The 9258-nt window shown below is 43.4% G+C and overlaps 1 long non-coding RNA gene across 1 annotated transcript; it reads right to left on the bottom strand.

Annotated features, from left to right (window-relative positions):
- Positions 1 to 6228: 6228 nt before the first annotated feature.
- Positions 6229 to 7463, bottom strand: LOC133021766 (uncharacterized). Its single transcript, XR_009682982.1, has 3 exons — positions 6780 to 7463; positions 6570 to 6663; positions 6229 to 6478 (listed from the first exon to the last, which is right to left on the bottom strand). It is a non-coding gene; the product is annotated as an uncharacterized LOC133021766 (long non-coding RNA).
- Between the last annotated feature and the right edge of the window lie 1795 nt (positions 7464 to 9258).

Consider the following 9258-nt stretch of genomic DNA (forward strand, 5'->3'; position numbering starts at 1 on the left):
AAGGCCTGTTATTTGTAAAAAAAATGTGACATTTCACTTTTCTTTTCCTTTGCCTGTAAACTCTCCCCACCTCATTTGATTCATATTAGCCATTCTCTAGCTAACATATTCTCATTTCCCTCAGTTACAGTATTTCTCATATCTCTCATTGTCGGTCCATCCTTTATCTATACCATCGCAGCCAATCCCAGCTGACATTATGTACATCCTGGACTCATCATCAGCGTATCGCAGGGTCAATATATATAGGCAAACAATTCCCTCTCATTCACACCTATGGACAATTAACTTAAAGACAAATCTGCATGTCTTTAGACTGTGGGAGGAAGCCAGAGTACTCAGCAGAAAACATGCAAAGCTGGGATTTGAAACAGGAACCTTTGTGCAGTGAGGCCACAGTGCTAATGTAATAAAGTAATAAAGTGCTAATATGATGATGAGAGGGGGAGAGGATCATGTTGCCTGAGTGTGCCCAGGTTAGAGGTAAGTATAGGAAGCGTGCTGGTAGCACTCATTGATTATTAGACGCTAGAGCGATCATATCGTGTGGGTCACTGATAAACAAAGACCTTCATTTCGAGGAGATAAAACTGAAACATCCTCACATCATGGCCTTGCAGCTCTCGCTTGCTCTGCGCTGCAATTGGAGGGGAACTGAGCAGCAAAGATGAGACGGAAGGGACGTGCACAAAGGGGACTTTTACAGCTAATTAGAAATAACATGATACAACCTCATGTTTACATATCTGGTCTGTGGGGTAATGTTACTGGCATCTACCTTGATGGCAACTGACACTTGGCCCACTTGAGCCCCTCCTCATCTCATACTTTCCTCTGGCCCACATTCACATCCACTACTGCAGGTCTGAAGGCAATTACTCAATCCGATTATAGCTCTGGGAACTCGGTGCAGAACAGAAACAGGGAAGGATGATGCTTACAACATCTTGGAGATGCTATGGGCATCATCTGGGTCAGATAGCGATAACTGGATGTGCTGCCCAATGATACCTCAGATAACTGCCAAGGGATTCAAACCCTGCTCATTATTGTAAAAGCAAGAAGGAGAAGATGAAATGTTACATAAAAAAGGAGGCATACACGGGGAAAAGAAAACATTATTAGCATTTATAGTAGAAATAGCGTAACATTTAGAATGATAACTCGGCCAGACCAGGTCAATATGTTGGTCAATGTTAGATTACCACACATATATCTGTGTCAGTTAGAAGCTGTATATAAAGATGGACACCCCAAAAGCAAAGCCAAATCATCTTAATTGTCCCCTGGTGGCAGGCTGCAGTATAGGTTATAAATGTTGCCTCATCTATATTAGTGGATGGGACATTAGCAGTTGAACAGTAAGTGTACACGGCAAATAAGCATTTCTCAAAGATGGTTTCTGTCACTTTAAGTAGTTCTTATCACACTGATGTTTGTTCAAATGTTCATTTTACGGTAGGTTCGATTTTAATTAGTTACTTGATGTAGTAACCGGGTCGAAATGTCATGATTGACAGCTCAGACTTATTGGTCAAGTTTGTTGCAATGGCTCCAGACTAAAATCCAAAATGTAATCCTCGCAATATGACAGCGATTGGATACAGATGATTTTTACTTCATTTCTGGATAGTGAGGGGAAGTAGAAACGTGTCGTCCATCTGATAACAAGACAGTTATCAGCGTAGATGACAAGTATCTGTTTGATATATCAGATATCAGTGAATCCATTACATAGTTTGTCCACCAGAGGGCAATGACAAGTTAGATTTTCATTTACTATATATGTCCCACTCAGCATGGCTCTCCCATAGGATGGTCAGAATTCCTAGATTCTTATTTTCTCATCAAAAGCAAAAAGAAAATATTCATACGATGCATATTTGGGTTTGAATGGTTAGCTATGTTTTATGAAAAATCAATCCTTCAGGTTATCTACCACTTCCCCTTTTCTTCTGTGTTCCTACTATAAAAACTAGACCTAGTTTGGCTCGTTTTTGTGGTTGTCGTTATTTTTTTGGGTTATTTTTACTCACCTTGGGTTCATTTACAGTTTCAGCTCACCAGCTTTGTCATTTCAGTTTGTTGACTCGGGGAATCATCACAAGCTGCTATCGTTCTTAAGAGTTATCTTGAGCTACAGAACCTGTCTTCAGTGACCAGCGTCCCATTCACCGACCCGTTTTAAATCTATTGCCAGGTCACTCCTGTCAGACCATTATGGTAAAAACAAAAGATATGGTGAAATACACACCACTGCAATAGTTTGATAATATGAAAAGGCTTTTGCAGGGCAGGACGGAGGAATTCAAACACCTTCTCTGCTGCTACTTGCAAAAGAGACACATAAAATCCTCCCTGACATAAGATGGCAGCAGATGTGAGAAAACAGCTCAGCAGCATACAGGCTGATTGGGCCTCAGACTTCATCTTCATCTGATTCCATCCATTAATGTGTCTGTTCAATGCTCCAGATGTGTCCTCCTTTACAAACCGTGCCTCGAGATACACTAGCACTCATGAAATCCTCATGTGAACAAAACGGTGGAAAAAACAAACAAACCCTGATTTCATTATGTCCCACATGAATTAAACAACGCTGACAACGTGCAAATTGGAGGGAGCTGTTTTATCATTTAACGCTCACACACGGAGCTGCAGCAGGGGTGCTCCGGGCGGATCGTCCACTTTCCAGGGAAACACTGGCTCCTTTACCCGGGGCCTGCTGCACGGCTGGAGCTTTAGGTTGACGGACATAAACATGTGCACTGTGTCTTTAAATGGGGAGAGGGTCCATGTCTGTGCGCCTTTGCAGTCAATGGCGGCCCACTCTTATATAGCCGAGGAGTGTGTGTAGTCATCCCTCACATTGACATACAGGCCACATCGCCGTGGATCAAAGAGGAATTTAACACCGAGGCTGTTGAATAAACCTGCACTGAAACACTCGCTGCTAAATGAGGCCCTGCGTTAGTTTATTTATAAGACCCCCACAGTGGATCTCACCCCCTCCGAAACATCTGATCGATCATTTCTCCTGTTGTTGTGATGCTGCCTCGTTTGGAGCAGATCAATACGCACAGGGGCCTCCTTTCTCTCCTTCCTCTCCTTTCTCTGATCCTTTTTTCTTTGCTTTTGCTTTTTGAATCAGCCCCACGCTGACACACGTTATGTGCTATACCACGTCCCGGCGTTGTGTTTTCGCAGACAATAACCCGGGGGCTGCCGTGACCTACAAAAGAAATCGCCTCACGCTCCGGTGCGCAGAGGGAGACGCCAGACAACAAACCGCGGGTCCGGGGCAGCGGGTAAAGGCTTATGCAGTACACGGGGAGATGGGGTGAGTGTGTGAGTGTGTGTGTGTGTGTGTGTGGGGGGGGGGTGTATGGCTCTTACTTTCTCCGTGGACCCGGGGCTGAGCCGCTCCAGCAGCCGGCACAGCACCACCCCATCCTTCAGGGAGCTCTGCAGGAACGCGTCGGGATCCGAGATGCTCTTCTTCGGCGACTCCAGCACCCCGAGCGTGATCAGCCATGTCACCGTCTGCTCCGCCGAATTCATGTCCAGTCACAACAGATCTCCCCCCCCACACCTCCCTCCTCCCGGTGTTGTTTGTCTTTCTCCCCCCCCTCCTAAGCGGCTGTGTGCGGGTCTCTCTAACCCAGCTTCAGCACCGTCACCATCCGTGCGTTAGAGGAGGACCATGGTGGATCCAGAGGAAAGGGATGATGTCGATGAGGAAACCTGGATGCGGAGGATGGTGGTGACGGCTGACTGGTGGAGCCTCGGCAGGTCTGGTTTCCTCCCTTCAGCGTGTGTGTGTCTCTGTGTGTGTGTGTGTGTGTGTGTGTGTGTGTGTGTGTGTCTCTCTGTGTGTGTTTTCCCTCTCTAACCTGGCAAGCTATCAAGCGCGCTCCTCTGTGATGCGTTGAGGCAGCGGGCTGCATGTATGCGCATCGCAGCCGCCAGCCACTCGTCCATTGGATGACATCACAGCAGAGGGACAGGCGAGTCCAACCAGTTGTTAGGACGCGTCAGTGTGACACTAGCAGACCCCCCCCCCCTCCCCTCATGTGTTGTGGCTGTGCGTTTCCTGCCTTGTTTAATTATGGCTGCTGCCCGTTGTTATCTCTGTGCTTCCATTCAGAAGGAGGATGAGCAGACAGAGCAGCAGCTTCAACAGTGATGATGCTTTATCTACACAAAACTGATCAGCTGGACTTCAGTACACTCATGATGATCTGCTGTAATAAAGACAATATGTCAGAGATGCTCCATGTCTGAAATTATGTGATGATTCTTTCTTATATCCCGAAAGAGGAAGTTCCCAACCAGGTAATTCTGAAGAGGTCACATTTCTTATTCCTTTTTATTCGTCCTTTAATTCATCACGATGAGCAGTAATGAAGCAAAAACGTTTCAAATATAAATACAAGCAGGGACAACCTAACTGTACTTCTATTTGAGTAAAGACACCCATTGGCATAATGCATTCCCTATAGCCCCTACCTCAACCTAACCTGAACCCAACCCGAAAAGCAAGTCTTAACCCTCAAACAGCCCGTTGAAGGGGTTCGGGAAATGGGGACCTAATCTAAACGTGACCACAATTCACATCAACCCTCAACCAGGTCATTAGAAATTAAGTTTGGAATCATTAGGACCTGGACTTGGGCCCCATGAGAAATACTGGTCCTGACAAGGTTGTTTAATTTATAATGGAAAAGGTCCAAAGAGGCAACAAAAGTTAAGCACACACACATACACAAACATGACAAACACATACACACGAACACACATTTACCCTCGTAAAATTATTATATTTAAAACAAATGTTTATTTCAATGTGAAATATGTGATAGGCACCGAGATCCATTACATAAACAATCAGAGAGGAAGAAATCTTTACGCATGTTTGTATTCTGTTGTTTGGTATGTAACTCTATTTTAAGGGGTCATAAGCAAAAGTGGTCAAATTCAACACTAAAACATTTTCATTTAAAACACAGTTTAATTTTATCCATGTACCTGCAGCAGTGTTTCTGCTTGTACCTGAGAAAGCCGCCTGGACAAAGAGATCCTCAGATGAAAAGCCGTTCAGAGACTCTGTTCAGTTCAACCTGAGCTGACCTGTGTTTTGTTTTTGACCAGGGGAGGAAACTGGATCACCTGCTGGAACCAGCATGAACAGGGGAACATGCAAATTATTCAGACACAGAGAGGCTTGGGACAAGGCTCCACTGAGACAGCGAGAGAGAGCTGAAACTATTAGTCCATGGGTAAATGAATAATTGAATAAAAATAGCCAGAATTATTAAATAGATAATGATCAAATAAACTGTTGGTTGTATGCCATCTTGGGTTCTAGGACACTGCATTATTATTTTAGTTTTATGATTTATATTGTAAGCCCTAGTAGGAAACATTATCCAACCCTCTTTCGTTGTGTTTGTCCTGAGGCAAAATGAGAAGCTGGAATTTAACATAGTTATGACAATAATGGAGGAAGAGGTAATGTGGAAGAGCACATCTGCACTTATCACTTTGGCCACAGGATGGCGCTCTCTGCACACTGCATCTACTGATCTGTAACTCCTTTGTTGCTGGTATGCTGTTATCTTCAGGTGGCCAATAGCTTTACACAACAAGTTATCTCCTATCAACACTAGACGAAAAGCAGTATTATTGTCACAGTGAACCTCTACGGACAGGCCTAATCCCCTGCTGTAACCAACTGTTTCCATGATGTTACCTCGGCGTTCGCCAGTGAAGACAAGGTGGGTCTATCGGCGTTTGCGGACCTTAAGGGGGATTTGCAGAACAAAGGAGAGCCGCGGGGGGGCTCGCTGAGCCTCGCGGACCGATCGCGACGTGTGATCTAATTAGCATATGAATCGGAGTCCAGCCGCTGGCTAGAACCTCTCTCTACTCACCATTGGAGGAAACCACAGACCCTTGAAACTAATGTCACTCGTGATTGGTTGGTAGAAGTGTTGCTATTGGTCACCTTATGGGTCATTGCAGTGCACACGTGGGGTCACAGCATTCCGCACGTGGGGTAAGCCCCTCCCACACAATATTTATAATAAAAATGTATATATCAATATTTATTATTATTTATAAGGAAGCCTTTACCAAAAGCACTGCAGTTAATTAAAACTAAACATTCATGTGATGCTTGATGTTATAGGTGAACATATTGTACAGGGAACAAATGTGAACAAGGTATATGTGGAGTGAAAGCTTTATTTACATACAGCAAAAATATTGTACAAAAACTCAGATGAGGCTTGAAATGTTTCTCTGCAGCCTCTGGGTCATGACTTCTTTGTGGGACTCTTCTCCAGTGTGTAGACGTCTGTGGTGTGTAGCTGTGAGATCAGTGTAGCTTCCAGTCTTATATGAAGTGTGGGACACAGGTCGGTGCGCTCCTGGCTGTGGAAGGATGGATCCATGTCATCTGTCCCGCTTCAATCAGCTGTAAACACATTCAGTAAAATTAGCACAGTTCAATTACAACATACACCTTTACATGTAACTGGAAAATTATTTAATGAATATAACCTTACCCTCTTTCTTCTCCGACAACTCCTCAATGCTGATGTAAGGTCTGGTCGGATCATACTGGCTCATAGTGTGTCTTACTACGTCATGGACAGACAGCTGGAAAACAACACGAGTAACATGACTTTATTAATAAACGGAAATAGCCGCGCTGCATCACCGTTGGAAGATCCACAGCAAAAGAACACCAAAACAATTCATAAACAGTTACTTACATTCAATGGCTTAATTTTCTGCACTTTAAATCCGGACTTTCAGCGTCTCAGCCTAACGCCTCTTTGTTTGTGTGTGTGTGGGGGGGGGGGGCTGAGGCTGTGAAAACATACAGAAAAAAAGTCACGTTGATGAAAAAACTTAACGAGAACAAACTGTTACATCTAAGTAATTCATACATATTTACACATGCACTAGATCTGCTCCAGCACTCGATGCTGTATTCGTATTTTAGCAACTTTCTCGCTATCCCAAAGAGTGGCGGACATGCTTTCAGATGTAGGGTTAGCTTAGTGGTTAGCATGGCGTCTCTAGCTCACCGTAACTCAGGGACTGTGCGCCCGTCTTCTCCGCCTCGACTCGTCCACACCGGGCCCGCGGCTCTGCCTCCACACGCACTCATCTTCTCCTCCAGGGAACAGCGTCGTGTCGACTTCAGCAAGTTATTTACCCCGAAGACAGAGTCACTCGTACGGGACAAGCTAAACACGACCCGCTTCCTGTCTGCGGGACACTCGACGCTGCTGCACGGCGTTTACGAGGCTCTGATTGGACGAGTCCATCAGCTGATGACGCGAGCGGGTGACGTGAGCAGCGGTTACTTCATGGGATAAGTATTTGACTGAGGCCAGGTTTATTTTTTGTGGTGTTTAGTACATTTACACACATGATTCACGCTGTTCTGTGTTCGTAACCTTATAGTTGAATGCACTTATCGTAAGTCGCTTTGGATAAAAGTGTTGACTGTTTTAATGGAATACTGAGAAAGTTTAATAACAACAATTAGACAATTGAAGTTCAAATAATGAAGGAATTTAAGCTTTATATTGTGTCTCCTTTATATTTAAAATAATAATCAAACTGAGTGGAGATGTATGTTGTATCCAAACAGCCGGCTGCTGTGTTTTGTCACTGTGCAGTCCATGGGGGATTAAATATTACACTGAAAAAACAAATCATTAAATCAATGAATGTTTCATAGCAATTTTGAAAGTAGTGGTGAAAAGGTACCATTTATAATTCATGGAACAGCTTAGTTTGCCATTGACATGTGAATTTGATGCCAGTATTTTGGGAGGACAGATATTTTTATGGAAAGCCAGTAGAAGTTTGGAGCTTACAGGACACAGATGATCATACCCAGCATCATTTATTTGCTGGTAGAGGTGTGGTTTACACTTCCTCTGTGCATTTAACCAGCACAATTGAAAAAGTGACTGTAATCATGCCACTCTGCACAGTTGTTGAGATTTAGGATTGGATGACAATAAAAATTTGAAATAAAGTGCATTGTTTCATTTCTTTTGACTGCATTGACCTTTGTTCGTGGTATACAATATAATTCATTATAGCACACTTACTTACTTAAGAACAATTTAAAATTTCAGGTTTAATATTTATTTTAAGCCTGGTTTACTCAGCCAGATAGTTTGTTGGTGCCTCTTACACATTGGTGTTATCTGCTCTCAGGGAAACTGATTTGCATTTGTGAAGCTCAGAGCATTGTCATTTGCATGTGAAAGCGTCCTCTAGGAGTTGGAGCAGGGGGGGTCAAATCTCAACAGCTCACAGGCTTGACAACTGCAGGAACCCTGAGCGTTTCCTTTGCTGCCTGCAGATACGTGTGAAAGTCGTTAACCGAAGGATGTGCCAACACTTCTCTGCGACACAGATTGACACAAACGCTTCTTTTCATGCAGTGCAATAACCTGTGTCCACTACAAGTTAATGATGGACAATTAGTTATCGACACATCAGAGGTAACTGTAGCTGTAGAGTTAAGAAGACCTCATACTGATGAAGAAGTGATGTATGATGACATTCAGTCTATTTGTGACTAGCATCCATCTAATCTCTGCATGTGTTCCCTGGACTTATTAATGGCCAATCAATAATTTATGAATGCTTTACAAGTCAGCCATTATTAGGCTGTCATTGTGTTGCCAGGCTGAGGTTGTCGTTATCCTCTTCTAGCAGGACACTTTTGTCGTGGAAATGTCATCCTCACGTAACCTTTCTCTTTCAGCCATGGCTCCGATACCTCTTTGGTGTAAATTGTTCATTCCAGTAAGCTCTTATCTTATGTTCCTTCCCTCCCTAAGACATGTAACGAAACCACCTGCTTCCTCCAAGGTTGCTCCTCACATCATGAGTCTGTAATTATTACTTTGTTTCTTATCACCTCTCTGACACTGAGCTGTGCGGAGCTCTGGGTTGATCCTTTTGCAAGAGTTTCTTCTTAATAAATACACAAAGACAATTTCCTTGTTTGCTCTTTATTTTCAGATTTCCTCCACACTCGTTTCTTCTTTTTTGGTCTTAAATCCATCAGAGTGACCACTACAGTAGATAATCACTTTTACTTTGTGTTAAGGAAATACACTTATAACAAATTCTTAATATTTCAAAAGGTGTAGATATAATTTATTTATGGTTCATTCATATTTTAGAATCCAGATAACTTACAAGTGTTTGCTGCGG

This window comes from Limanda limanda, chromosome 16, assembly GCF_963576545.1.
Source record: "Limanda limanda chromosome 16, fLimLim1.1, whole genome shotgun sequence".
NCBI classification, from domain to species: domain Eukaryota; kingdom Metazoa; phylum Chordata; class Actinopteri; order Pleuronectiformes; family Pleuronectidae; genus Limanda; species Limanda limanda.